This window comes from Pipistrellus kuhlii, unplaced genomic scaffold (genome assembly GCF_014108245.1).
Source record: "Pipistrellus kuhlii isolate mPipKuh1 unplaced genomic scaffold, mPipKuh1.p scaffold_m20_p_13, whole genome shotgun sequence".
Taxonomy (NCBI): domain Eukaryota; kingdom Metazoa; phylum Chordata; class Mammalia; order Chiroptera; family Vespertilionidae; genus Pipistrellus; species Pipistrellus kuhlii.
This window is the reverse complement of record NW_023425438.1, coordinates 26,916,904-26,944,165: the sequence shown is the minus strand read 5'-3', so window position 1 is coordinate 26,944,165 and position 27,262 is coordinate 26,916,904. Positions and strand designations below refer to the sequence as shown.

General features: G+C 35.0%; 1 pseudogene; it reads right to left on the bottom strand.

The window, feature by feature from the left end:
- Positions 1-5,560: 5,560 nt before the first annotated feature.
- On the bottom strand, positions 5,561-5,723 carry LOC118717884 (annotated as a pseudogene).
- Positions 5,724-27,262: the final 21,539 nt, after the last annotated feature.

Below are 27,262 nucleotides of genomic sequence, written 5' to 3'. Positions count from 1 at the left end.
GGATTTATTTGTTTTATTCAGTTTTTTATAATCCAACATTGCCATTTCTTATTTTATTGCTAAACTAGTGCCAGCTTTAGCACTTGCAAGCTCCTTTGAGTTGGAATTTGTATTCTTTCGCTATGCCCTCATTTTTTCCATATGTTCTTATTAGCAACTCAAGATGTTTCAGGATTATGTTGTTCATTTCTAAGCCCTAGCTCAGAGAGCAGCCATTTCCCAGAGAGACCTAGTTCATTTTATTGGAGAATAGTTTTGAGAAGCTAAGATTTGGGCTAAGCAACCCTTTTAGAGATTTTATTACTGAGAGTTCAAGTTAGAGACATATGGTACGTGATATATCTTTAGAATAATACTTTTCAGAATTTAAATCTCAGAATAGTTGCAGAAACACTGAGTGTGTGAATGTGGCTGAAGGTGAGAAATTTGCAGCAGCAAAACAAACATTACACTGAAAAATGTGGTAGAAATTGTTATGGGAATTATTTAACTTCATTTGTAGGAGGAAAAACAATATTCACTGAACTTTTGACCTATCAGAGGATAAGAGATGAGGTAAGACCAAAAGGAGGGCTAATTCTTACATTAGAAATTAATGAACTAATAAGGTTGCTGAGTTAAAATAAGGGACTCCATTGGCTACTAAAAGTTTAAGTTTCTAATCTTTTCAGAGAAAACAAGAGAACTTGATAAAATTGTGAATATGATGCTAGTACCTAATGCTTTTAACATCTGAGTTCCTAACACTAAAATCCTAGTTGATGAAGTTAAAATGATGGTTGTTATATATTTTTACACCAGTAGGAGAAAAAATTACATCTCAGTGTCAAAAGTATATTCATGGATCATGACTCTTTGAATTAATGGCAGATTTTCATATTTGAATTTTTATTTGATTCTAAGACATCAATTATGACTTTAAAAAACTTTCATTTGTTTTACAAATGGAGGCAAGAACTATTTAACCTATGAAACGGTCTTAACCCTTATTCATTAACTGTCCAGTGTTAGCATTTAGTGAATGAACAGTATGTTTAGGCCTGAAAAAGATTTTCAGAAAGTGGTCTATTGAAGGGTATTGTTTTGCACATGTGCCATGAAAGTAGAAGTTAAGAAAATACATTAAAATATAAAAACCATGTTGCCTGACCAGTGTTGCTCAGTGGTTGAGCATCAACCTATGAACCAGTTGATCATCATTTGATTTCCCGTCAGGGCTCATGCCTGGGTTGTAGGCTCCATCTCTCATCATTGATGTTTCTAACTCTCTATCCCTCTCCCTTCCTCTCTGAAATCAATAAAAACATATTTTTAAATATAAAAACAGTATTAATAACAGAAATAAGAGAAAGTAATAAGTTTCCACATGGATTCTTACCAGTATTTATAGACTCAAGTTGTTGGGCATCTGTTTCCAACTCTTAGAAGGTTGTTAGCACCAGAACTACTCCTAAGGGTTAATTACATGGTATGGATTAGTTAGGCTGGGGAAATGTGTCTGCTTCCACATATTGCCACTGCTTAATTGCCCCTTACCTGATCTCCAGCGTTAGTGTTTTGGAGATAATACATAAATATCATGAGAGGAAGAAATCTTATCTGAGATCCTTAGGTCTGGGTTATAGGGTATTTCACCAATGATTATTTCTGTTGTCTTAGATATGGTGCTTAATACCCCCTATTCTCAGTTTCGTTCTGGGAAAGTTTTTTTCAGAACTTTTATCATTCTGCCCCTAGGGGAGGTACTGCTGAACTTCACAGAACCACCGTGCCTGGACCTTATGTGAGTCTCCCTCAATGATGGTGTTACCTTTCCATCTTCTCCGCCATGGACGTAATTCATATGCCAACTTTGAAACCAGTTTTAAATATTTGTATGGCTTCTTAACTGCAGTGAACAAGGAATGAGGTTCAGTAGCCAAACTTTCTTATCAAAACCATGTTTGTCAGAAATAGTACATATAACCTCCATTGTATATGTTTTGTAATGTATAAAACACTTTACATGTATTATCTAAATAGAACTAAGAAACAGATATGATGATGATTTTATGAAAGTTGGATCTGAAAATCAGGAACATTAGATTATCCATTAGTCAGTGAGAGTTGGAGCACATCCAGCTACTCTCTGTTGTACTCCATCATACTGTCTTACAGACATTCTATTGGCATAAGTTATTGGGAAGACAGTAATTTCTGGAACTACATTATTAACTCTTAGGTCTTTTTCAATGTCTGTGCTTAATAACAAGTGGCTGAAAGTAGCAGATGGAGACAAATATGACAACATTTTATTTTTAGCCTGTGCAAATGGTATTTCCTTTGGTCTTTTTCTATATTATCTCTTCACAGTAATCACATGAAGTTAACAGCGGTAAGTTGGGAAATTCTTTTTTTTTTTAATATATTTTTATTGATTTCAGAGAAGGAGAGAGAGATAGAAACATCAATGGGAAATTCTTTCATCAATATATCTCTCTGAACTTTAAGGTACAGGAAGAGAATGACTTTACATGTCACAATTGAAAATGAATATTGCGTTATATGAGACTAGAAATCCATCAAATCTAAAGTGTCTTACTTCTGATCCTGATCATGAAAGGGCCTGAGAAGGCTGAATGGGTCATGTATATGATCTAAATTGAACCCAAACAAAAACTGCCCAAAATAATCATCCGTTGCCACATTTCTAAAGTTAGAAAAAGTGAAAAATGTGATTATACAGAGATTCTTCTCTTGAGATACTAGAAAATAATAATTCTTAGGAGGTCTAGGGAGCACACAGGGAAGGAAGATGGACATGGGGAACAAAGAAAATCAAAGTAAAAATTCTTAGAGCTTAAAAATATTAATTTTAAGTAAAAGAATAAATCAAATCTTTACTCAGGAACTCAGCATTAATAAAGCTGATTAGTCAAATTAAAACCTTTGGGCTTTGTAGTCGAAATCATATAGATATGGGATAAATCCTAGCTCATGGTTCTGGGAAGCTCCTTAGCACAGAATCAGTTTCTTTATCTACACAGTGGGAATATGAATGTATTAGAAATAATATTTTGAAGGTTAGAGGAAAGGCATATAAAGGAAATTCTACATTACTCTGGCAGATCTTTTATTTTTAAGTGAAAATATGTTACCAAAATTCTTACTAATAAAACTAGATTATCTTTATAGATGATAGATAGATAGATAGATAGATAGATAGATAGAACCTTAAGATTGGCATCTGTGATACAAAAAAATTGTTCAGAAAAAGCTGTGAAATAAACACCATACTTATTACTTCTCATCCAAGACCACTGTTTTCCCTTTTAACGATCTCTTTTAACCTCCACATACCTAGCACAAAGTTTGGGTAATGACTGCCTGGACCCTATCCTGATATTACCCACTTATGAACTTACTGACTTGGGGCAAGTGTCTTACTAGGGGACTCCAGGTCCCTCACCAGGAGTACTAAGGCCAAAATCCATCCTGATTGTTTATTGTCTGTACAATACTGATTATTCAGTATGATTCATACACCTCCAGAATCAAGCACTCCGATTCATTGTTTATAAATTGTGGAACATTTCTGTAAACACATATAAAACATTGATAACAGTTGTTACTCCAGCACTTGTCATTTGTTGGTTTGTTGAGGATAGCAATTCTGACAGATGTGTGATGGTACCTAGTTGTCATTTTGATTTGCATCTGTCAGATGATTAATGACTTTAATATGCTTTCATATGTCTCTTGGCCTTCTATACATCCTCTTTCAAAAAGTATCTACTTGGCTCCATTGCCCATTTTTTTTATTGGATTGTTTATCTTCCTTTTGTTAAGTTGTATGAGTTCCCTGTAAATGCTGGAGATTAAACCCTTATCAGAGATAACTTTGGCAAATATGTTCCCACAATGCAGTGGGCTTTCTTGTTTTGTTGATGGTTTCTTTTGCCGTGCAGAAGCTTTTTACTTTGATGTAGTCCCATTTGTTGATTTTCTCTTTAGTTTCCATTGCCCTATGAGCTGTTTTGTATCTTTTTCTTGTTTTCCAAAGTTATAATGTAAAATTATTTGTTAACTATAAATTAAATAACCTATCCTTCTGGAGGTAATTTTTCAAACTTTTGCAGGCCTGAGGACAAATGCCTATCATAAAGCTTGTATTTCTGAATTTAATTTAATGTTATAATCATTAATCTTATGTCCTTTTAAAGACTTGATATGAACTCAGACACTTTTACAATGAAGAAAAATGCAATGTGGTATAACTTTAGATAAACATACTAGCATATGATGAGAATACCTATGGGGTGCTAGGAAAAATAAACATATGAATGTGAACATCTGGAGAAATTAGCCAAATCAAGTGGGAGCTAGAAGAAGAAGAAGAATAAAAGTGGACAAATAAAAAAGACACATAAGAAGACAAATCGAATTAGGTTGATTGTTTAAGGTGAAGGCAAGAATCATATTTCTTGTGGTTCTCAGTGGAATATGCATTCTAGTTTTTATAATGCAGAAAATTCTTATGTTTCTCTAGTAGTGAAGATCAGTGTGTGTATATATATATATATATATATATATATATATATGAAGATGTAAATAATATATATATATATACATATATATTTATATTATTTACATCTTCTTTACCATCATATTGCTACATGCAAACCCATGTTATTTTCTAAATTTTTACACTTCTGGAATATGCTATATGCTTATATTTCTATTTCTATTTTATTTTTAATTTTAGGACCTAAACCAAATAAACAGAAATAAAAGCAAAATTATAGTTAAGGATTAAGTTATAAGCTTGCTAATATCAGATGGTTCTGATATAAAGAAGTATAAATAATTCTTAAATACTTAAGTTTATGAAAAGAAAATATAATACACACAGACCAAGGTAAGGAAGCTGGATATATAATACTTAGTAGCTAGCTTTTCATTGAAGGCTAATTTAATTGTTTTTAAATATTTACCAGTAAGTACAAAAGCATATTTTGCACATATGCATTTATGAAATATTTTTATAGATTTCATTACATTTTCCTTAGAAATCAAAAATTTATAAGGAAATATGATAAAAAAAGGATCATTGTTAAGTAAATTTAGCTACTGCCTTAAAAATGTTTTTGAATATGGTTCCTGTCCTTCTTCCTACATGAGCAATGATTAAGCTGGAGAAGCTATAAAAATATCACCTTTGAAATTATTCTATTGTCTTGATATGTCCTTAAGTGTGGACAAAATAATTATAACAAGCATTTCAACTGCAATAATTTTGAATCGTATAATTATTTACAGAAACACTAAAGGTGACCTTATGATATTGGACTGGACTACTCTTATATTAATAAAAATAAGTAATTTAACCTGCCAAGTGAACTTGATGAAAGAACTTCAGAATCTGTAGCATTCCCAGTCCTTCAAGGTTTATTTGTCCCTTTCTCCTGGCAGAGCAACCAGCTAATAGCTATAATGGATTACCTCCCAGTGAGGAGGGTAGTTAAAGGCCAGACAGCTACAAAAATAGCTTATGCTATGTTAAGAGAATGAGAATTTTTTTTAAGAGTACAATATCTCAAAAAATGTAATCTAAATGTTGTTCATTAGTTTTAACCCTATAGCTAAATTTGGAACCGATTAAGTCAGATTATGAAGTTAATGCTGATTTAAACCGATAAGAACAGATACTACACTTGATCTTAGCCAAAAGGCTGAGAAGTGATAAAGTTAATGCTGATTTAAATAGAATGCCAGACCAAAGAACTCTCAATTTTTGGAAATAGTGTTTATCCTGATGCAGTACCAATGTGAAGGAAGAACTTTGGGGTAGGAAAGGGAGGATTAGAATATGACATTTAAAGTGTTAATTTCTGGTTTAAATTTTAATCATTTTTAGATATATATAAATCAAGGCACTCTTTAAATAGAAGAATAAGTGACTGTTAAGTTGAGGAAGAAAACTAATTGCAAACACATCAGTAGGAAAATGAACCCTCTATACTTACTAAAGGGCATCTGTGCTTCAAATGGTTTCAGAGCTACCCCAGATAGGTAACCTTCAAAGAAACTTGCACCTTGCTCCAGTTTTTGGAATCGTCCCATAGAAGTGGCAGACAATCTGAAGAGGATGGTATGATGCAGTAGACATTTATTAGGAAAGGATTTAACCTATCTCCTTATTGGGGGTAAACGTTCTAAGGGGCTGAAATGTATGACTCACGTATTAGCCTTCCCCAACTCTTTTCAAAGCCTTCCCCAAATAGCAAACATTGAGGATAGTTTTTTTTTCTTCACTTTCTGATCCCAGTTTTTATCATCATCAAAAAATAAACTTGTTTACAATATACACAGAGGAAAGAGTGAAGTCAGAATGGTCCTAGGTCTACCACTTAAATTTCTAAGAAAAAGATAATTAATAATTATACCAATGACAATTAGAATTATGAGCTAGGTAACATTTTTATACTTTACATATACTAATTTATTTCATCCTCTCAGTAAGTTTTTCTTTTTTCTTATTTTATGTATTTATTTGTTAAATTTATTGGGTTATGATTGGTAAGTAAGATTACATTTTTCAGTACATCATCTATATATTGCATTCTGTATTTACCACCCAAAGTCAAGGCTCCTTCAGTCACCATCTATTTGGCTCCCTTTACCTTTTACTACCACTTAACCCCCTTCCCTCTGGTAACCACCATACTATTGTCTGTGTCTATGAGTTTTATTTGTTTTTCTTGTTTGTTCATTTGTTGCTTTAAGTTTTATAGCCCATTTACAAGTGAAATCATATGGTTCTTTAATTTTTCTGTCTGACTTATTCCTCTTAGCATGATATTCTCAAGTTCCATCCATGTTGTTTCAAATGGCGGTTATTTCATATGGTTGAGTAGTATTCCATTATGTATATGTACCACGTCTTCTCTATCTACTTTCAGTAGAAGAGGACACTAAGGCATGGAGTGATTAATAACATGCTTAAAGCCAAAAAAGCAGCTAATCCAGCAATTCAAACCTTGCAGTCTGGTTCCATGTCCCTAACTTTTAGTCACTGTTCTACAGTGTCATGTAAGAACCTTTTATCTTTCACCTTACTTTAGTTCAGAAATTAAAAATATATAACTCTTTAGAACTTTCTCAGACTGGGCATTCTGTATATCTTCATTGCAGAGGAATATAGACATGCATTTAAGGTAAAGATAGTTCCTAATGAAGAGCAAGCATGTCAGCTCAATTATTGTTCTTTTAACACTTAATTTCATAGGATGAACTATAAACATATTTAGGAACATTTTTGGGTCATATCTTCCTATATATTAAAGCTCATGGAAGCAGTATAAGAAAGAAACTTATACAAGTTTCTGTAGCCCAGGTGCTCACATTTCCTTTGAAAAGAAACTACTCTCCTTTCCTTGGAGAATACCTTATAAGCTCTGGAGAAACTGATTTTCCTAGAAACATTAGTTGAGAAATAAATACCAGCCTCTGGAAATAGATCAAATACTCAGTGGCTTACCATAGCCTACTCTGCAGTCAAAGTACCAGGAAAGAATTTTTTTCAGTTTGTCTGAGTCATACCCCAAGCATTGATACCATGTTAAATATTTTCCCTTAACTATTGTATTTGCCCATACACCTTGCTTTTATTGGAAATGTTCACATGCTTGCTTTTTAGTCCTTGCTGAATTTTATTCTGTCTGCAGAGAGAAAGCCATTAGAGAGCCAGAGAAAATCTTGCTTTAACATACCATCTGCAGCTACATCTGGACATTTGTGTTCCTTTGATCTGTAACAATACCGGCTATGGAATGGAACCAAGAAATAAAATATAAAAGGTCATTTGGCCCTGGATCTTTTTTTGCAACTCTCAATGCAGAACATGAGTTGATTGAAGGGTTTGAATAAGAATTTGCAGTTTTATTTTACCACTAGAAGCCTGGTGCACGAATCCGTACATAGGTGGGTCCCTGGGCCTGGCCAGCAATCGAGGCTGATTGGGGGGTCGGGGGGAGGTGGCCTGCCAAGGAGGGATCTCAAGAGGTTAGCCCCAGCTGCAAGCTAACCAATGGCCGATTTCACAAGGAATTGGGCTCCCTCCTCCCTCCTGTCTGGGTCCAGGGTGTGGGTGAAGCAGATTAAGTGCTGTCAGGGTCTCAGTAGCAAGGTCTGGGTCAGTGTGCATCATAGCTACTGGCTGGTCATCTGGTCACTCCAGTCATTTTGGTCATTTGGCCATAATTGTTGCTTACACACACACACACACACACACACACACACACACACACACACACATATATATATATATACATACATATGTGTGTATGTATGTATGTATATATATATATATATCACCCCAACTTATCTAAGTGAGGGAACTTTTCTGAATATTTCCTTTTTATTTTTGCCTAGACAATTTTGCTTTCCACAAGAAAGTTTTAAGAAAATTAGCAATTGGTTGTTGCATTGGAAGTCTAAACCTCACCATATAGTGGATGAAATTACTGCATTTGGTTTGTGAAAATAAACAAAAACCACCCAAATGAGAACAAACAGAGGCTACTTATTCAGAAGTTGCTCTAGCAAGGGACTCAGTTTCCATTACTTGTGTGTGTCAGGGAATCAAAGTCAGGCCTGGAGTGGGAAAACTTTATAGTAAAAAAAGGAAACATTCATGTATGCTCTTATTGGAGACTGTTGGCTTGGGAAGCTGGATGTGGGCCAGCTAGAAGTGGGCTGTCCTATGAAATTGGCTTGAGGAGCGCATTTGGCTTTATCTGATTGGTCCTCAGTTAGATACAGATGGGAATGTGGAGGATAAGGAAACTGGCAGTCAGTGACCAGGTCCTAATCATTCAGAAACAATGGCTTCAGAGGCTGTGGGTCTGACTTCTCTCAGCGTATATTGTCTAGCCATTTTTGTTTGTGTAATCAGTGTCTCAGGAATCATACAAACCTAGATTTGCATCTTGACTATTTTTTTTTAAATTTGTTTAAACTGTGTAATCATGGGCAAGGTATTTTTCTTTGAGCTTTAGTTTCATCACCCATAAAATGAAAATTATAGTTTGGAGGGTCATTGTAAGGGCAAAATGAAAGTTGAAAAGGAATCAATACATTTTCAAACATACTAATGAATTAATAACAGCTTTTGTTGTTGACATAATGCTAAACTGTCCTTTGAAAAGTTCATTTTGAAAGTTTATTTGAGTGGATTCAATAATATTCTCCTTCTAAAGTTGCTGTGTGTGAAATCAAGAGGTCATTATCCCTGAAGCATTAACAAAATCTCTGGATAGTGACAATCCTGTCTTAACCATGCCGCCACCACCACCCTCTCCCCAAACCTTTTCCTACCTTTTCTCTGAATCATTCAGATGTTAGGAATGGGGGAAAAAATCACTTCTTTCTTTGAGGAATTTGAATGAAATTCTGATGTTGTTGTTGTTGTTTTGTGTGTATGTTTCATAAAGAGAGCCACTTTATTTTGATGTCTGAATTGTAAAACATATATACATATATGTTTGGCCCTATTAAACTAGAAATTAGTTAAAATTTTCAATATGTTAAAAATCAAGATCTTTCTTAAACCATAAGCTACTTGACTGTAGATCAGACTACTAAATAGAATTAGAAAGACATCTAACTGCAATTCACTGTTTCAGTGACACCTGATCCCTCAGCTCTCTCAACTCGGGCAGCTGGCAGGAGATGATGAAATTTGCTGAGTCTCTGAGTCCCTGAGATTCCGCTATTAGTGCCTGGTAATTGCTAACTGTAGGCAGTAAATGAAACTGACTAGAGTAGATTCCCACCCACTTCTCACTTGCCCCATCTATAACACTGTCTCTGTCTCTGGATGGTAGCTCTTTGTTCTTCATCCAAAAAGCATCTCAGGTAACTACCAGCTGGGTACAAAGCATACCTGTACTCCATAAGGGGTGACCAGTCCATAGCTTGAGCAGCTGTGTGCCTGCCAGTTGGGGAGGCAGGCAGGAGCTGGGAGTGGAAAAGGCATAGGAGCAGAGGGAGATTCCCTGGCTTGATTTCTGCAGCTCATAGTGCTAACGTTCTTGAGGAGTGTTCATAGGCGAACAGAAGAAGGCCAGTAGGCCATAGTTTGCCAACCCATGCATTAAACTTTCATTTTCTTCCTGGTAGTTACAATTTGTTCGTTAGGTTCTGGAAGAAATTTTTGTATTTATTTGTCCTTTATTCAACTTCATAATTCCCATTGAAATTACATTTCCAAGATTATTGTCTTACTCTGTGTATGTTTTTAATGCCATCTTGTTTGGGATTTATGAATTACCTATCTTCACAAATCTTTCAAATAATAAATAGCTATTCTGTGGTTAGGAATATCTGGTTAACAAAAAATAAAGTTAAATAAATGAAAAGTATTTAGACAATACAGCATAATCAATATTATATAGAAAATACTTATATTAAAAACCTTATTGTTTATTTGAAATTAATTTAACAGGGCATCTTGTATTCTATTTAGCTATCCTTCTGACTCCTGAGATATTTCCATTTCCTTTCTTCAATTTATTTTCTACCTTCAAAAAATTTATTGAAATATCTTGACCACTGAAAGTTCTTTTCAGATTCACTTTATTTTTGTAGGTTTCTGTTTTAATTTTATTCTTTGTTATCTTTTAAATGAATTTTCAGGGGTAAAGTAAATAAATGTGTGTGGGCTGACTTTAATGTTGAAATAGAAATACTGTCAAACCCCAAGAATACAGAGTGTGACTATACACACTACAAATGGTTTTTAAATGTTTAAAATTTTTGTATTTTTTAATAATTGTCTTGTGATTTGGACATCATTATGTATCCAACATCTAAAACAACTATTTAATTTATTTAAAAGTATAGATTCCATTTTGTTTTAGTATTTTTAATACTTATTTAGGTAGAAAGCTTATATGGCTTTCATCTAATAGTGAGACCATAACGGCAGAGTCCAAGCAGGCCAGGTCCCATGTATATTTCCAATACCAAACAGTAATTCTTCCGGAGAGTATCAGCAGTGATATTCCCAATGAATTAACAAAATCAACTCCATGAATATGTCATCATGCAGATCTGGATTGTCTATAAAAAGAGATAATTATTTATTTTATGATATAAATGTGATAGTTTGTCTGGAATTTAGACATCTCATTATTAATATCAACAGGGAAAAATTGCCTCTTCCATGAAAAAACTATATTGCAATACAGTTATCTTTATTTGTGTATATGCACACATAAGCCATGTGTAAAATATTTTTATCCTATAGAACCACAGTTGGGTTATTTTCATTTTTTAAAAATTTGTTTTATTGAATTTTTTTTTATGGAGAAGAAGGGAGAGGTAGAGAGAGTTAGAAACATCAATGAGAGAGAAACATCAATCAGCTGCATCCTGCACATCCACTACTGGGTATGTGCCTGCAACCAAGGCACATACTCTTGACCGGAATTGAACCTGGGATCCTTCAGTCTGCAGGCCAATGCTCCATCCACTGAGCCAAACTGGCTATGGCTGGGTTATTTTCTTGATGATACTTCACAAAATGGCAGCTCAAATTTGAATTTGTATTTTTAAGCTGAAAAAGAAAAAGGGCATTCTGTGACATTTAAAAACTGTTCTTACTCTCACAGTTAGAATAACTCATGTTATTCTGTTAGATATAAGTAATTTCATAGAATTCTAATCTTAAAGTTACTCTGAGACTAAGATAAATGAGACCAAGCAAGACCACTTTATAATTTTGTTCAAATACAGGCAGGAACAAAATCACTGTGCCACTCACAAAATAGTAAACACAAACACTTTCATCTTGGCCAAACTGAGTAACTTCTACTTATTTCCAATTACAACTTTATCCTCTTTCTAATCTGCTCTCCCTAAAGATAAGAATTATTGAAATAACTCATCATAGAATTTCCTCTGCTTTCTGAGAGCATCCAATCTAGAGCCAATCCTACTTCTCTAGACCCTTCCACAAATCACAAATCAAAGCCTAAATTCTATAATCGTTACTTTTTTAACCCCTTTTTACTGGGATACCACAGTTACCTGTGTACATTCTTACTCCCTGTATTGAGTAAAAAACTTGCATAACTGTATGTATGTGCCTGATGCTGTTTGTCTAAAGCACATGTGTCAAACACAAGGCCCGCGGGCCAAATCCGTCCCGCCAGGCCTTGCAATGTGGCCCGCACCACGCTGTCATCACTGCACTCCGCTGCGTTTCCATCACAATGACAGTTTATGACTGTTCAGTAAACCATTCGGCCCGCGATTTAGGCTGGATTTTAGATTTTGGCCCCTTCTCTGATTGAGTTCGACACCCCTAGTCTAAAGCACTGTGACAATTGTTATTTGAAATGTCTTTCTATATCATCACATGGGGTCCAGGGAGCGCATTCTCCCCCTTGTGGTTTATGGCCTCACAGAGTTTGAAGAATAAACTCATGGACTAAACGATTTTAAATAAAAATGTGGAAGTTATAAGCCTATGCATACTCTCCCTGGGTGGGGGTCTCAAAGGGGTCCCCTTAGGGAAGGGTTCCCAAATGGGAAAGCCTGCGCTCTCTAATGGGAAGAAAAAAGTCAATCTAAAAATATTTTCAGAGTCTCTTTGTCTTCAGACTTATAAAGGCTTCCGCTCTTTGCCTGAACATGACCCTTTCTAACTGGACCCTTCCTTAACCTAAAACCCTGTGCTTTCCATCAGTTTCCAAGTCCAAAGCCCACATGATGCCCCATTTCTCTCCCTGTTAGCTTGCAACACTCCTCTACCTTCTGTGAATATGTGCTTTCCTCTTATAACATTTCTCTATCCTCGGTGTAAGTAAGATAAGCATTCTGGAGTCTTGGAGCTATCTTCTTCCCTTCACATGTTCATTCCTTTCCCATACACTTCCCCCTCCCCCCCCCCACACACACACACCCTTTTTCCTAAAACTACCTGTCCAGTCTCTAAAATTATTTTTGCCAAAACCGGTTTGGCTCAGTGGATAGAGCATCGGCCTGTGGAGTGAAGGGTCCCAGGTTCGATTCCAGTCAAGGGCATGGACCTTGGTTGAGGACACATCCCCAGTAGGGTGTGTGCAAGAGGAACCTGATCGATGATTCTCTCTTATCGATGTTTCTAACTCTCTATCCCTCTCTCTTCCTCTCTGTAAAAAAATCAATAAACATATTTAAAATAAAAATAAAATTACTTTCATTATGATGTAATATACATATAAAATTATAATATTCATTGACCATCTATCATTTTGTGTGTGTGTGTGTGTGTGTGTGTGTGTGTGTGTGTGTGTTTGAATAAACACAATAAGAATCAAGTAGATTAGATAAAATTTCTAAAACTAATAGTGTTTGGAGTCAAGATAGGCTGAAATAACAAAGAAAATCCCAAATTTCAGTAGCTTCATAAAGTTTACCATTCTCATCCTCTCTGTACCCTGAATCAGCAAGGGCTTTTATTCAGGATAGTCATTCAGAGACATGGGATGATGGAGACTAATTTTTGACACATGTTCCTATAGTTCCTAAGGTCAGTAAAATAGGACTCTGTGAAATGTGCACTGACTCCTAACTCTTCTTCTTCCAAAGGTGAAGATTACATGTCACAGTTGCTCACTTAGTCTTTCTTTCCTAAACAATTTTGTCAGACTCAAAAGACTAACTTGGAAACATCTTCATCCATTGAGAGGATTTTACTTATAATGGTTGACTAGATGTAACATTTAAAATTTTTATCTACTTCTGCTACAAGGCTGAATTTTTATTATACTTATTTTACTATTATTTGCATATTATTTGACCTATTGCTTAAGGGCCCTTTCTCTTCTAGTTGTAAATGACTACATCTGGGGATTTTCTTCTATTCCCTTCTAATACCATTTGAAAACTAACCATTTATTTTCCAAATGTATGTGTATCTGTTATTATCTTGTCAAAAGAATCCTACAGTCACCAATTTATAATGTTAACATGCTGTTTTTAAATCTCTTCATCTAAAGTTAGAAGCTCATTGTTATGTTATGTGCCTCTCAAGTAATTATAGGTAGGAATTTTACCAAGACTATTGTAACTGCCCATCACTGATTATCATCCTCCCATTGTCTAAAAACTGTTGTTTCACCACCTGCCACTCATTGTCATGAAAACATTCCACCTCTAGACCCATTTTATGTATCAATCAAGATAGGGTCTGCAATGTTTCTGGGAATGAATTGCCCCCAAATCTCAGTGGTTTAAACAAGCAAGTTTATTTCTCCTTTTCTTTACATATCAGCAAGGGGGCTCTGATCCTCATAGCCATTTGAGTGCTCCCAAAGGTGGGAAAAAGTAAACCTATGGATATTGCATTTTTGCTCAGAAAAATAAGCCTTCTTTATGTTTATGTTTTCTTGGCTAACCAAACTTACATTGCTATACCTTATTTCAAGTTCAGTGGAGAAGTGGAATTCTACCATGTGTAAGAGGAGAAAGAATCAGAATATTTGGTGAATAGCTGAAATGAATACTATAAGTATAAAACAATTTATTAATCAGCTTTTTAAACTTTATCAGGCAAAATCTCACTAACTTTAAGAAGGGCAGTTCATATATACAATAGATGTATATAATTAATTTTTTAAGTATATTTTTATTGATTTCAGAAAGGAAGGGAGAGGGAGAGATAAAAACATTGATGAGGAAGAATCATTGATCAGCTGCCTTATGTACACCCCCTACTAGGAATCAAGCCTTCAACCCAGGTATGTGCCCTTTACTGGCATCAAACCTGGGATCCTTCAGTTGGCAGGCCAATGCTCTAACCACTGAGTCAAACCAGTTAGAAAAATAATTTAAAAAAATTTGTTATAAAGAATGCCAAAATAATCAAATTAGCCAGACACTGATTTTTAGAATCATATCTAATTGTGCGGCACTTTTTCTGATAGTACTTTGATTTAGAGATACTGTAAGTATTATAATAAAGAGTGATGTCAGTTTGACTTGGGCCATTGTAAACTAGGAATAAAATGAGGTGCCTTGGGAAATTAAAAGTGAATACAGAAAATCTTATATAATAAAGAGGTAATATGTAAATTGACCATTACTCCAACACACAAGATGGTCAAAGATGGCCACCCCCATGAGGATACAAGATGGCTGCCACAAGATAGCCATCAGGGGAGGGCAGTTGTGGGTGATCAGGCAAGCAGGTGAGGGCATTTAGGGGTGACCAGGCCTGCAGGGGAGGACAATTGGGAGAGACCAGGTTAGCAGGTGAGGGCAGTTAGAGACAACCAGGCTGGCAAGGGAGGGTAGTGGGGGTGACCAGGCTGGCAGGGAGGGTAGTGGGGGTGACCAGTCTGGCAGGGAGGGTAGTGGGGGTGACCAGGCTGTCAGGGAGGGCAGTCAGGGTCAATTGGGCTGAAAGGGGAGCAATTAGGAGTTAATCTGGCTGGTAGGTTCATGGTTAGGGGTTGATCAGGCTGGCTGGCAGAAGTGGTTACAGGCAATCAGGCAGGCAGGCAGGCGAGGAGTTGGGAGCCAGCAGTTCTGGATTGTGAGAGGGATGTCTAACTGCTGATGGGATCAGGCCTAAACCGGCATTCAGACATCCCTCAAGGGGACCCAGATTGGAGAGGGGCAGGCTAGACTGAGGGACTCTGCCTCCCCTCCCCTGTGCAGGAATTTCATTCACTGGGCCTCTAGTCATGAAAGAATTGTTTCAGTGTTGGCACTTTCTATTACAGTAGAACATGCAGGTAGCTTATGACCAGGAGTTCTCCCAGGGGGGAAAAATGTGTTTGTATAGAAGGCATATAGAGGAATATTTGTAATAGCATTTCACCTTAATTCATCAATTTCTTTTTAGCTATTATCATTCATTACATTATTTCTTAGTAGTTAACCTATATGTTTCAATATTAATTTTTATAAAAATATATTTTTTATTGATTTCAGAGAGAAAGGGAGAGGGAGAGAGCTAGAAACATTAATGATGAGAGAATCATTGATTGGCCTCCTCCTGCATGCCCTCTACTGGGGATTGAGCCCACAACCTGGGTATGTGCCCTTGACTGGAATTGTACCTGGGACCCTTCAGTCCACAGGCCAAAGCTCTATCCACTGAGCCAAACCAGCTAGAGCTACAATATTCATTCTTAACTTATAACAGACTTCTTAGAGTTAACATTGTACCAGATAATATAAAACTAGAGGCCCGGTGCATGGATTCATGCACCAGTGGAGTCCCTCACACTGGTGCATAATCGGGACCAGGGAGGGAATGCAGGAGGGAGCCAGGACGTTTTGGCCCATCTCACCCAGTCCTTGATTGGCCAGACCCCAGCAGCAAGCTAACCTAGCAGTGGTTAGTGCACATCATAGCGACTGGTTGAATGGTTGAACAAATAAATGTCCAGTATGCTAAATGTCCTTAGCATACTAGGCTTTTATTATCTAAGATTATATAGAATATATAAATATTAAACCAATATAATTTATTCTCCATTTTTTGTGCTATTTTTATACATATTTTCCATCAGAAAGCTAATTGTCTTTTAAAATTTTTTAGATGACACTTTTTATGCTTACCCACATATTTACCATTTTTGGTGCTTTTCTGTCAATCCTCAAAATCATATTTCTCATTTGATGTCATTTTTCTTCTTCCTGAAAATCTTCATATATCATTTTCTAGAGTGCAAGTCTACCAGTAGCAGGGTTTTACCTTTCATTTATCTGAAAATGTCTTTATTGGGCTTCACTTTTGAAAAATATTTTCACTACATATAAATTATTTTTGACAGGTTTTTATCCCTTTCATCCCTTTTAAAGATACCATTCCATTGTCTTCCAGCCTCCATTGTCAGCGATGAGAAGACAGCTATCATTTTTACCCCTTTCCTTTGTATGTGATTTAACTTTTTACTCTAGATATTTTCAAGGAACATCTCTTCCTCTCTCTTCCCTCCTTCAGCAATTTACCTATGATGTGTTTAGGTGCTATGTTCTCTGTATTCATACTGCTTAGGTTTTGCTGAATACCTTGGATTTTTATGTTTCTGTTTTCATATTTGTTACCAAATTCTAGAAAGTTTCAGACATTGTTTTGTTTCTTTAAATATTTCTATGGACTCACTTTTTCTCCTCTTTTTCCATAGATTCCATTTATAGATATGTTTACTCATTGATGTTGTCCCATGATTTACAGAGGCTCTTTATCTTCCTCCTCTTTAAATAATTTGCAGATAGTGCATTTTTATCATCTGCCTTTAAGTTCACTGACCTTTTGTCTTTTTCATTTTGTTAACTTTATTTAAGGTAATGTACATTTTAGTTCTGCCTTTTCTATTTGGCTGTCTTTTACAATGTCCTTATCTCTCTCTCTTGAAATTCTACAACCCCTTTCATGTTGAAGACTTTCATTTTATTTTTTAACTCTGGGAAGTTTACCATGCTTGCTTAAAATATTTCTGCCTGTACATTAAAAAACAACAACAGTTTTTCACTTTCTAAGAATATTGTTATCTTTTCTTTTCAATTTTCAACATTCTTTTTCTTCCTTTTTTCCTTCTGGAACAATTCTTCAATCTAATAGATTACTACTCATTTAGTTTGCATGTGTCCCCCTATTTTACTCTTAAAATTTTATTTGAATATTTTTACTTGGCCTTTTTTTTGTGTTTCATTCTGCCAATATTTTTCTATCTCTCTTAACATAATTATGATGCTTGTTTTTTATATATATGTTCCTCCCTTTTAATAAAGAACACACACACACATGCTAATTATAATGAGTAAAAGAGTTGTGGCCCCAAACCACGTGAAAAGTGCTTAAACCCAGTTGGCATGGATTAGTGGTTGAGCATCAACCTTTGAACCAGGAAATCATGGTTCAATTCCCAGTTATGTGGGTCAGGGCACATGCTGGGTTGCAGGCTCCATCCCTAGTAGGGGGTGTGCAGGAGGCAGCCAATCAATGATTCTCATCATTGATGTTTCTGTCTCTTCCTCTCCCTTCCACTCTGTAATCAATAAAAGATATGTTAAAATAAACAAAAGGTACTTAACATTTTTAGTCTTCAGTATTCATACAAATTAAATTTTAAAATGAGAACTTATTTCACATGAGGAAGATTAGTTAAAAATGTAAAAACTTGCATCATAAAATGCTGGCAAAGGCATGATTAAATGGAACTCTCAGTATATACTGGTAGGAATATAAATTATTACAACTACTTTGCCAACAATTTTGTCTATTTTTTATAGTGTTAAATATATGCCTACTCTATGACCCAATTCTCAGAGAAATTAAAATATATGTCTGAAAAAAAAACTTAAAGATTTTTGCAGGAAATTTCACAGAAGCTTTTTATTTTGTTTTCAACAATAGCCACAAACTGGAAACTATCCATAAATCAGAGAATGTATAAACAAATTGTGATTTGAAATACTAATAAACCTGATAGTATGCATGAATCTCAGAAGCCTAATGCTGAATGAAAATGGGCAAACACAGTGCATACTATATGATTCCATATATATAAGATTCTGGAATATGTTGTACTAATCTAAGGGGATAGAATTAAGAACTATGGGTAAAGGGAGATTGCTTTTAAGGAGACTCAAAAACATATTCATGGAAATTATGTATATATTGATTGAGGTGATAGTTATCGATACATGGGTGTATACACATATCAAAACTTATCAAATTATACATTTAACTCCAAACACACACACACATGCACACACCCTCCCAGTTTATTGGATGTGTCTCTGAGAACAAATCCTGATACCTTATTTCTATTTCCTCTCTCAGCAGTAATTTTTTTATGAAAGCTAAAATAAATTGAGATGCAGATCTGTTTCCAAGTGTACCATATTAGTGGATCTTATCCTTTTTCTGGTCTAATTGAAGTTTCACAGTGTTTAGACCCTTTTGGAGTGACTGATCCATAATTATGCCCCAAACTTCATGTATTTCAATTGAATGGCATTACTTATTTCTTAATCATTTAGGCACAATGTGCAGAGCTCTTCACAGTGTCCTATTATGTTCCATTTACCACATACCCACTTAGCTACAGGGCATATTGAACCCCTCCTGTGTTTGGTTGTAGCTTCCTCTACTGCTAGCCTCCCCTGCAATTTTGGCTGATTAGTAATTCCAGCTAGTTCACAGTCACTTCCTTTCTCTAGACTGTTTATGAAAATTAAAATCAGCAGAAGCCCAAGTACTAATTTCAGCAGGGTCCCCCATAAGTAGGTTCTCAATATACGCTTGTCCATTAAACAAGGAAGTGATGTAAAGGAAAATATCCAGTTGAGTAACTGTTGGTGGGAAGTAGAGGATTAGGTTCAAGAGTTGACAAAACGGTATATATCCCAGAATGCATAGCAACTAAGAAACCCAGCTGTTGGGAGCCAAAGTTTAAAAGGGAGTTATTTGGGGAAGATAATTATTAGGCTGGAACATGCAGGCACTTTCAGCCAGCACAGGCAGTGTGATCACCCTGTGGGCAAGCATTTTATTAAAGAGGTGGGGAGTCAGGATGACAGGGAGGAAAAGGTGTTAATGAGGTTGTTAGGTGGATTTGAAGATGCTATTGATGATCTCAGAGCGGGTGCAATAGACAGCAGGGCTTATATAAGGCTGGGTGTTTTTCTTGCAGCTTAGCACAGAGATACTCAATGTCTGTAATACTTTAAGAAAGCAGGAGAAGGCTATGCATTTGAAACCACCTCCCATATGGCTCTCACCCCAAGTTATACAGGAATTAATGTGTCAGAGAATGGCATGGTTTCTGACACCATATTGATATTTGTGAAATATATTTAATCATCCAAGATAGAAGGTAAAACCCTTCTAGATTTTATAACCCTTTTCAATCAGCCAAAAGTTGGATTCTTCCCATAAGTACTTTTCAGATCATTTTCTCCTCACCAACCCCACCATCTCTACCTTTGTTTAGAACCTATTCATATCTCATTTGATCTGTTTTAAAAAAAGTCAGAATTTGTCTCTTACAATTATTTAATCCAGAGAACTTTCAATGGTGGCAGAGAAGTTGATATACTATAGTTCCTTCTACATTTACTGCTTACTGCTACCTATTTAACAGTAACAATAGGCAAAGTACTTTATGTACATTTCTTCAAGTTTCCTGGAATACACTTTGAATCATGTTTTTATTTTGTATTATAATTGCAGAAATAGTAAGCTGAGTGTCTTACCAAAGATCACACATATCTAATACATGGGATCACATAGTCTATTAGCTTCTTAGTGCCAATGTAACAAATTAGCATGAACTCCCTGAATTAAAACCGTACCACAGATAATTATCTTAGAGGTTTGGATGTTAGAAGTCCAAAATGGGTCTCAGTCGGCTGAAGTCAAGATGTTGGCTGTGCTTTTCTGGAAGCTCTGAAGGAGGATCTGTTTTATAGCCTTTCAAACCTGTAGAAACAGCTCTCATCCCTTGGTTCTTGGTCTCCTTTGATCTTCACATCAGCTATAGCCAATCAAGTCTTATATTGCACTTATTCTGATATAAACTCTTCTGATTCCCTCTTCTACATTTAAAGAACCTTAGTAATTACACCGGGCCCACCTGTGTAATACAAAATAATCTCTTTGTTGTAAGGTCAGCTAATTAGCAGCCTTAATTACCTCTTGTTATGTAATCTAATATATTCACAGGTTCTTTGGAGCATCTTTGGAGATCAGTTATTCTGCCTCCTGCAGACATAAACTGAGGTCTCTTAGAGTTTTCATTACTAACACTGCCTGATTTTAGCAGTACCATGCCAACATAGAAATATGATTGTGCTGTACCCCTGCTTCAGAAACTTTAATGACTCCACATACTATAAAGTGTTAACTCAGCAATGCAGCATGTGAGATCCTTCAGAATTTGGACTCAACATATTTTCCTAGACTAGGTTTTCCATACTCCCAATCATGTTATTACAAATAGCCAAGTGGATATACTCTTCATGAAATACACTGTATTTTGTTTTGTTTTTCATACCTTCTTAAATGTACACAATATAATTTGTGTCATATTCTCTGTCCTTTTTTCATCTAAAAACTCCTGTTAATTCTTTAAGGATGTAACTCAAGTACCAATCCTTTTGTGCAGCCATCTTTGACACTGAGGAGACAGATTAAGTCTCCCCTTGATGTGGATGTGCTCTTTACTAGTAGAATTGTGGATATTCTCTTTTTACATAGTGTATTGTTCACACTGCTGGATTTTTATTACGTACACTAGAGGCCTGATGCATGAAATTTGTGCAAGAGTAGGCCTTTGCAGCCGGCTTCGTCTGGAAGGTCATTGGAGGTTGTTCTGCTGTTCAGCCGTCAGAACGATTTGCATATTACCCTTTTATTATTATAGATAGGTTCCCCACTAGGTGCTAGGGGTATCAACTGAGAATCATAGAAAATTAAAAAATAATCTAGAAAATTGAAAAATCAAGTACAGGCAACACTCACAGCTTTATTAAACTTGTCTGGAAGTTTTGGAGGGTGACTTCCATGTAAATTCTCTCAGTAGCTGATACTCGGGGCCTAGAAGTATGCATGCACACATGCGTTCAATTTTCTCTTTATAAGTAAATATTTTTTAAGTTTTCAATGTGGATTTGAATTTTCTGTTTCTAATTCTGAGGCTCAGTGTTATGCTCACCAGGCTATTTTTGGTGCTTTATCACATATCATTTTCTATGCCCATAAAAGTCTTTCATCCTCTCGTGTTCTTTCAGCCTTAGCCACTTGGAAAGTGCATTCCATCAGGTATCATGTTTTCCATGAAAACACATACAGACCTTTGTACACTTTGTAATGCCTTCTTCATGGCAAAAATGCTATTTTTATAATTTGGGTTTCCATAAGATATTCTAGTTGACTATTGGTTACTTGAAGAAAGGAAAAGATACTATTTAAATGTATTTTTATATTTTTTCAAACTAGCCATATCCTTCTATATATTAGGAGCTCATGGCAAAGACAGCTAGTAACCTACCAACTATCCATCCTCTTTACCAGACTCCAAATTTTATCCTGGTTTATTGTTATAAGAAACAAATGTTACATTTCCCATCTCTGTTGAAATTAGATGTGGTCAAGTAAACATGAGTATAGGAGGGAATTCTGGGAAGATTATTTCTAAGGATATGACTCAATGGAGAGGGACATAATTTTTATTTCTTATTCTTTCTTTTTCATTAGATTGGCAACTCAGATGTGACTACCAGAGCTTCAACAGTCATCTTGACCTTGAGAATGGGCACCACATGGTAAGAGGGTGATATAGAATGTTATGTGGAAGAGCCAGATCTAGAATATTATAAAACTAATATAATAGACCAGAGAGGGTTACATTTATTTTTTTAAACATGAGAAATTAAATCCTGGAGTGTTTAAAGCATGATATTTTGAGTTTCTGTTACTCTCAGTCAAATGCAATCTATAATTGACACAACTAAATTGAAAACATAAACCCCAAACATAAACCCAAAAAATGTTGTTACATGCAACATTCTTTTATTGTGTATATGTGCAAGATGAAAGAAGAATAAAAGCATGACTGTAATGAATTTTTGATTTAGTACATAATTGTCACCCAATGGTTTGATAAAATAAGAACTGAAAATTAACAAAACATCCCTGAAAGTAGTAATATAGCACCATTCTGATACATGGGCTGTCATTTGACAGAGTTGAATGTGAATTTTTAGAAATGCTCTCTTTGGCTTTTAGAATAATATCATTACCGGTGACAACTTCTAGTATGTGACTTTTTCTTAGTTTTCCTATTTGAATCCTCTTTCTCTACATGCCTTCAAATGCTATGTCTTCTCAGAGCTTTATTGCTGACCTTTCCTCATGTAGTGTACTGTTCAAAGGATGAACTCTTCGGCTGACAGAATATCAACTACGGAATTTGGGGGTTTATGGGACAAGATCTAGACTTGTATGTCTAACTTGCTAATGAGTGTGCTTTAGGAATTTCAAAATCAGCCTAGGTACAAAGATCTCATTTATTTCTACTTTAATTCCCTGTCCCACCCTATTCAAACTTATTCTTCCATAATATCCCCTTGTTGATTATTCTTCTATAATATCCCCTTCTATAATATCCCCTTGTCCTTATCGAACCAGAATCTTAACCTTTAACTTTTTCTCTCCCATTTATGACTAATGAACCAGTAATTGGAAACTGAGTTCTTTACTTCCTCCCTATATAATAGACTTTTGAATTTGATTATTCATTACTGAAGCAGCCTCATTACCAACTTTCTGACACCTATTTCTCCTCAGAGCTCATTCTTCAATCATGATTCATGGCACCACTGTTAGTTATATTTTCAAATATAACTAAGGTAAGCCCTTGCTGGATGCTCAGTTGGTTGGCTGTCATCCTGTACACCAAAAGTCTGCGAGTTCTATTCCAAGCCGGGTATACAAGATGTATATTTACCTTTCACATCAATGTTTCTCTTTCTCTCTCCCTCATTCCCTAAAAATTAATAAAAGCATATACTTGAGTGAGGATTTAAAAATAAAGTGTTTGTGGGTATAGCTAAATGGTTAGATCAAAGTATCACCAGTTTGATTCCTGGTCAAGGACATATTCCTAGGTTGTAGAGTTGATCCCCAGCCTGGTCAGCCCATGCGGGAGACAACTAAACAATGTTTCTCTCTCACATCTCTCTCTCTAAGAAAATTTTAAAAAGTAAATTCAAAATATGGGCAATTTAGTCATGCTGATTGGCTGCTCATTGCCGGAAGCCAGTATTCAGATTCATGGCTGTGTCATAAACACAATAACATATTTTCAGTCATAGGTTCCATGCCTCAGCCAAACTGAGCTTCATCAATCACATTGAGTCCTTTCATGTTTTTGGTCCATTCTCTTTCCTCCACATAAAGGTTTCTATTTTTTTTGTTATTATATTATTCTTCATAATTCCAAATTCAACTTAAAAGTTATTTTTCCTGCAATGCCTTAATTCTCCTAGAAAGTTGTTTTTTTCCTATCTATGTAACATAAACTTTAGAATACCACCTACAATGCTATTGTATATAGTACATAGTTTATTAACTATGATTTTATGACTATCATCCATAGTGAACTTGATATCTATGAGGAAATGGATATTTTTAAAGTATTATATTTCATATTTCTCTGAGATTTAAAGAAAGACACTCAAAATGTTAATTAAAATATCTCTTTTTTTCTATACAGGATAAAATAGATATAAAGTAAGTTATTAGATTTATAAGACAGGTATATAGGAATGGGATATAAATTCTTCTTTAAAAGATTTTTACTCCCGCCAAAACCGGTTTGGCTCAGTGGTAGAGCGTTGGTCTGTGGACTGAAAGGTCCCGGGTTCGATTCAGGTCAAGGGCATGTACCTTAGTTGTGGGCACATCCCCGGTAGGGGGTGTGCAAGAGGCAGCTGGTCGATGTTTCTCTCATGGACGTTTCTAGTTCTCTCTCTCCCTTCCTCTCTGTAAAATATCAATAAAATATATTTTTTAAAAGATTTTTACTCCCTGTATTCATGAAGATGTGCTACAACTTTTGAATGGACCTGTAGAAACTATCTATAGCTTTTATTAAAGCAAAGTTCATTCAAGTTAACTCAATTTAATGACTGCATGACTAAGTTCATTGCACTTAAAGCAAATATGTAAAAGAACATTGTACCTACAGGTCAAATTGTCATGGTTATTATGTCATTTCACTGTCTATGGAATTTAAAATGGTCCTTTTCATCTTAGTTTCAAAGTTTGAAGAGGTTGATATGCGAGTTTCCCTTTTGTCTCCTGAAAAAGGCTGTTTTTAGCTTTGAAGTCTAGAACTGATTTAGCTGAAGAAGAGGATAAGAGGAACAGCTTCAGTTGGGATTTCATTTACAGAACAACCTGACCTGATTTTGAAGCTGAATGAGTGGAAGGGACACAATTTTAAATCCCTGTTAATATCATTTGAATGACGAGGGCACTGCTCCTCTAAAAACGAAGCTAACCACAACAACAATAAAAATGGTACCAACAAAATTTTCACAAAAGCCTAACTGCAATCATCCATAGTTATGTGTTTTGTTTTGTTTTTTTAAATTATACCAAACATCTTACAGAGTCTAAGAAAAAAGTCATAGAATTCCTCATAGTCAATCTCCATGCCCCCTTCTCAAATAAGTCAGCTCCTCTATAAAGCAGAATGGTTTTCTCAGTAACAACCCCTTCCATTTCTTTTCTAAGAAAAGTTTGCCACATAAAAATTAATTCAAGTAAGAAATCAAAATAAGCTATAGTATTGTTCCATATATGAGGTTATGATTGTTTCAGCTTGATAATATGATTTCTTCAAGGAAACACCCATTTTAAAAATAGATGGATTTGGACCCTAAAAGTAGCATTTTTTACACCAAATTTTTCTGTTTCATTTACAAGCTAGTACTATATATCAACACCCATTTTATACTAGCTTATGGGCAAATGATAATTTGTTTATAGCTACTCATACTATCTAATTCTGCTTCATAAATTTAAACATTTAAAATAGAAATATAATACATGATGTGCTTTGCCTAGCTCTAGTTACAATATTCAATTATGAAAAAATATTTAATAAAATTTTATTTTTAACCATATAATAGTGTAAAAAACATTTTGAGCTGTATGTTTTAAGAATCAGCTTTTTGGAAACCTAGATGCATCTAGTTAAACATAGATGCATTGTGCTTATGTGTGAGCATGTGAGTGATAACAAATGCAAAAAAAAAAAAAAAAACCTCACCAAAATATGCATGACTTTAATACCTTAATTTTAGATTTTATTTTATTAATATAAAAATAAACTTCTTGTTACTTTAAGTATTTTCATTGAATTACGTTTTGTCTTATATGAATAGTATGAGTCTTCCTTAATAAGTAAAACTTTACAAATTGGTAGACTTGACTAGACAAATGGACAGTGTTCAGATCATATAAAAATAGAACTCTGACCCACAACTTTCAGCAACCAGTCCACAAAGCCAAATAACTACCTGCAATGACCAATCCAGGAAGTCACTGTGACAAGCCAGGACTAACTGGCCAGAACTTGATCAAAAAATGACAGCTCCCTTAATTTTTGCCTCCGCATCCAACTTAGACTAACTAGAAAAGGCCAAATGTGCTCCCCTAACCAATTACATACATGTCCTGCTTTTAGTAAGCCTGCCTCCAACTCCTCCTTGCCAAAAGCTTCTAGTCAGGTATACCTGAAGCCTTATCTATTTTTCTACTATAAACATTCCCATCTCTCTGTCTTCCTTTGAGTCTCTGAATTGACATAAAGGAATATATTAGTTCTTTCAAAAACTGAAAGATATTTTCCTGGGTAGGCTCTCTCATTCTTGTGGAAATGGCAATTGAAACAGATACTAGTAATTGTTCTCAATATGGGTGAAAGGAGTTCAGTTTTCTTTGAGGAATTCAAGGTCATGCTACATAATGTAGTGAAGTATTTTTTAAATGCTAGGAACATTTTCATTCAGTTATAATAATATCAACACATTTTGCCAGTAAAATGGCAAAATATGAAGAAAGAACAGATCAAAACGATGATAAAGAGAATAGTTAAAACATAGGTTATCTTTATCTATTTGTATAAACTCATTGAAATCTATTACTTCCCACTTTGCCTCCCCCAAAATTAAATAACTACTCATATAAATTCATTGGTTGTAATTTTCATAAATGCTTTTTATAGTTTTACATCATAGTGTATATCTGTGATTATTATTTAGTATTGCTTAGCATGTTTTTAAAATTAATATACTTATTATCTAATTTTTAAAATTGTTATTGCTTTACAGACTCTTCATATTATTATATATAGTTGATTTTAACTACAGTATAATATTCAAACCTATCAATATATGAAATCCATTATTCAAATAATGGGAGTTTTTATTTTCCATAATTTTTGTCTGTTATTAACAATGCTTCAATAACTCTTGCATATTTCTTTGTGTTCACATTTCACATGTGAGAGAATTTCTCTAGTGGCCATACCAACTAGTGGAGTTTCTGGGCCTTCAATATTACTTTAGTGTAATATTGTAAAATTACTTTTAAAGTAATTGTATTAATTACACTAAAATCAACTGTATATATTGTAAAATTTTATTAATCTCATGATTGTTAAAATATATGCCACTGTCATTTTGATTTGCATTTTTCTAA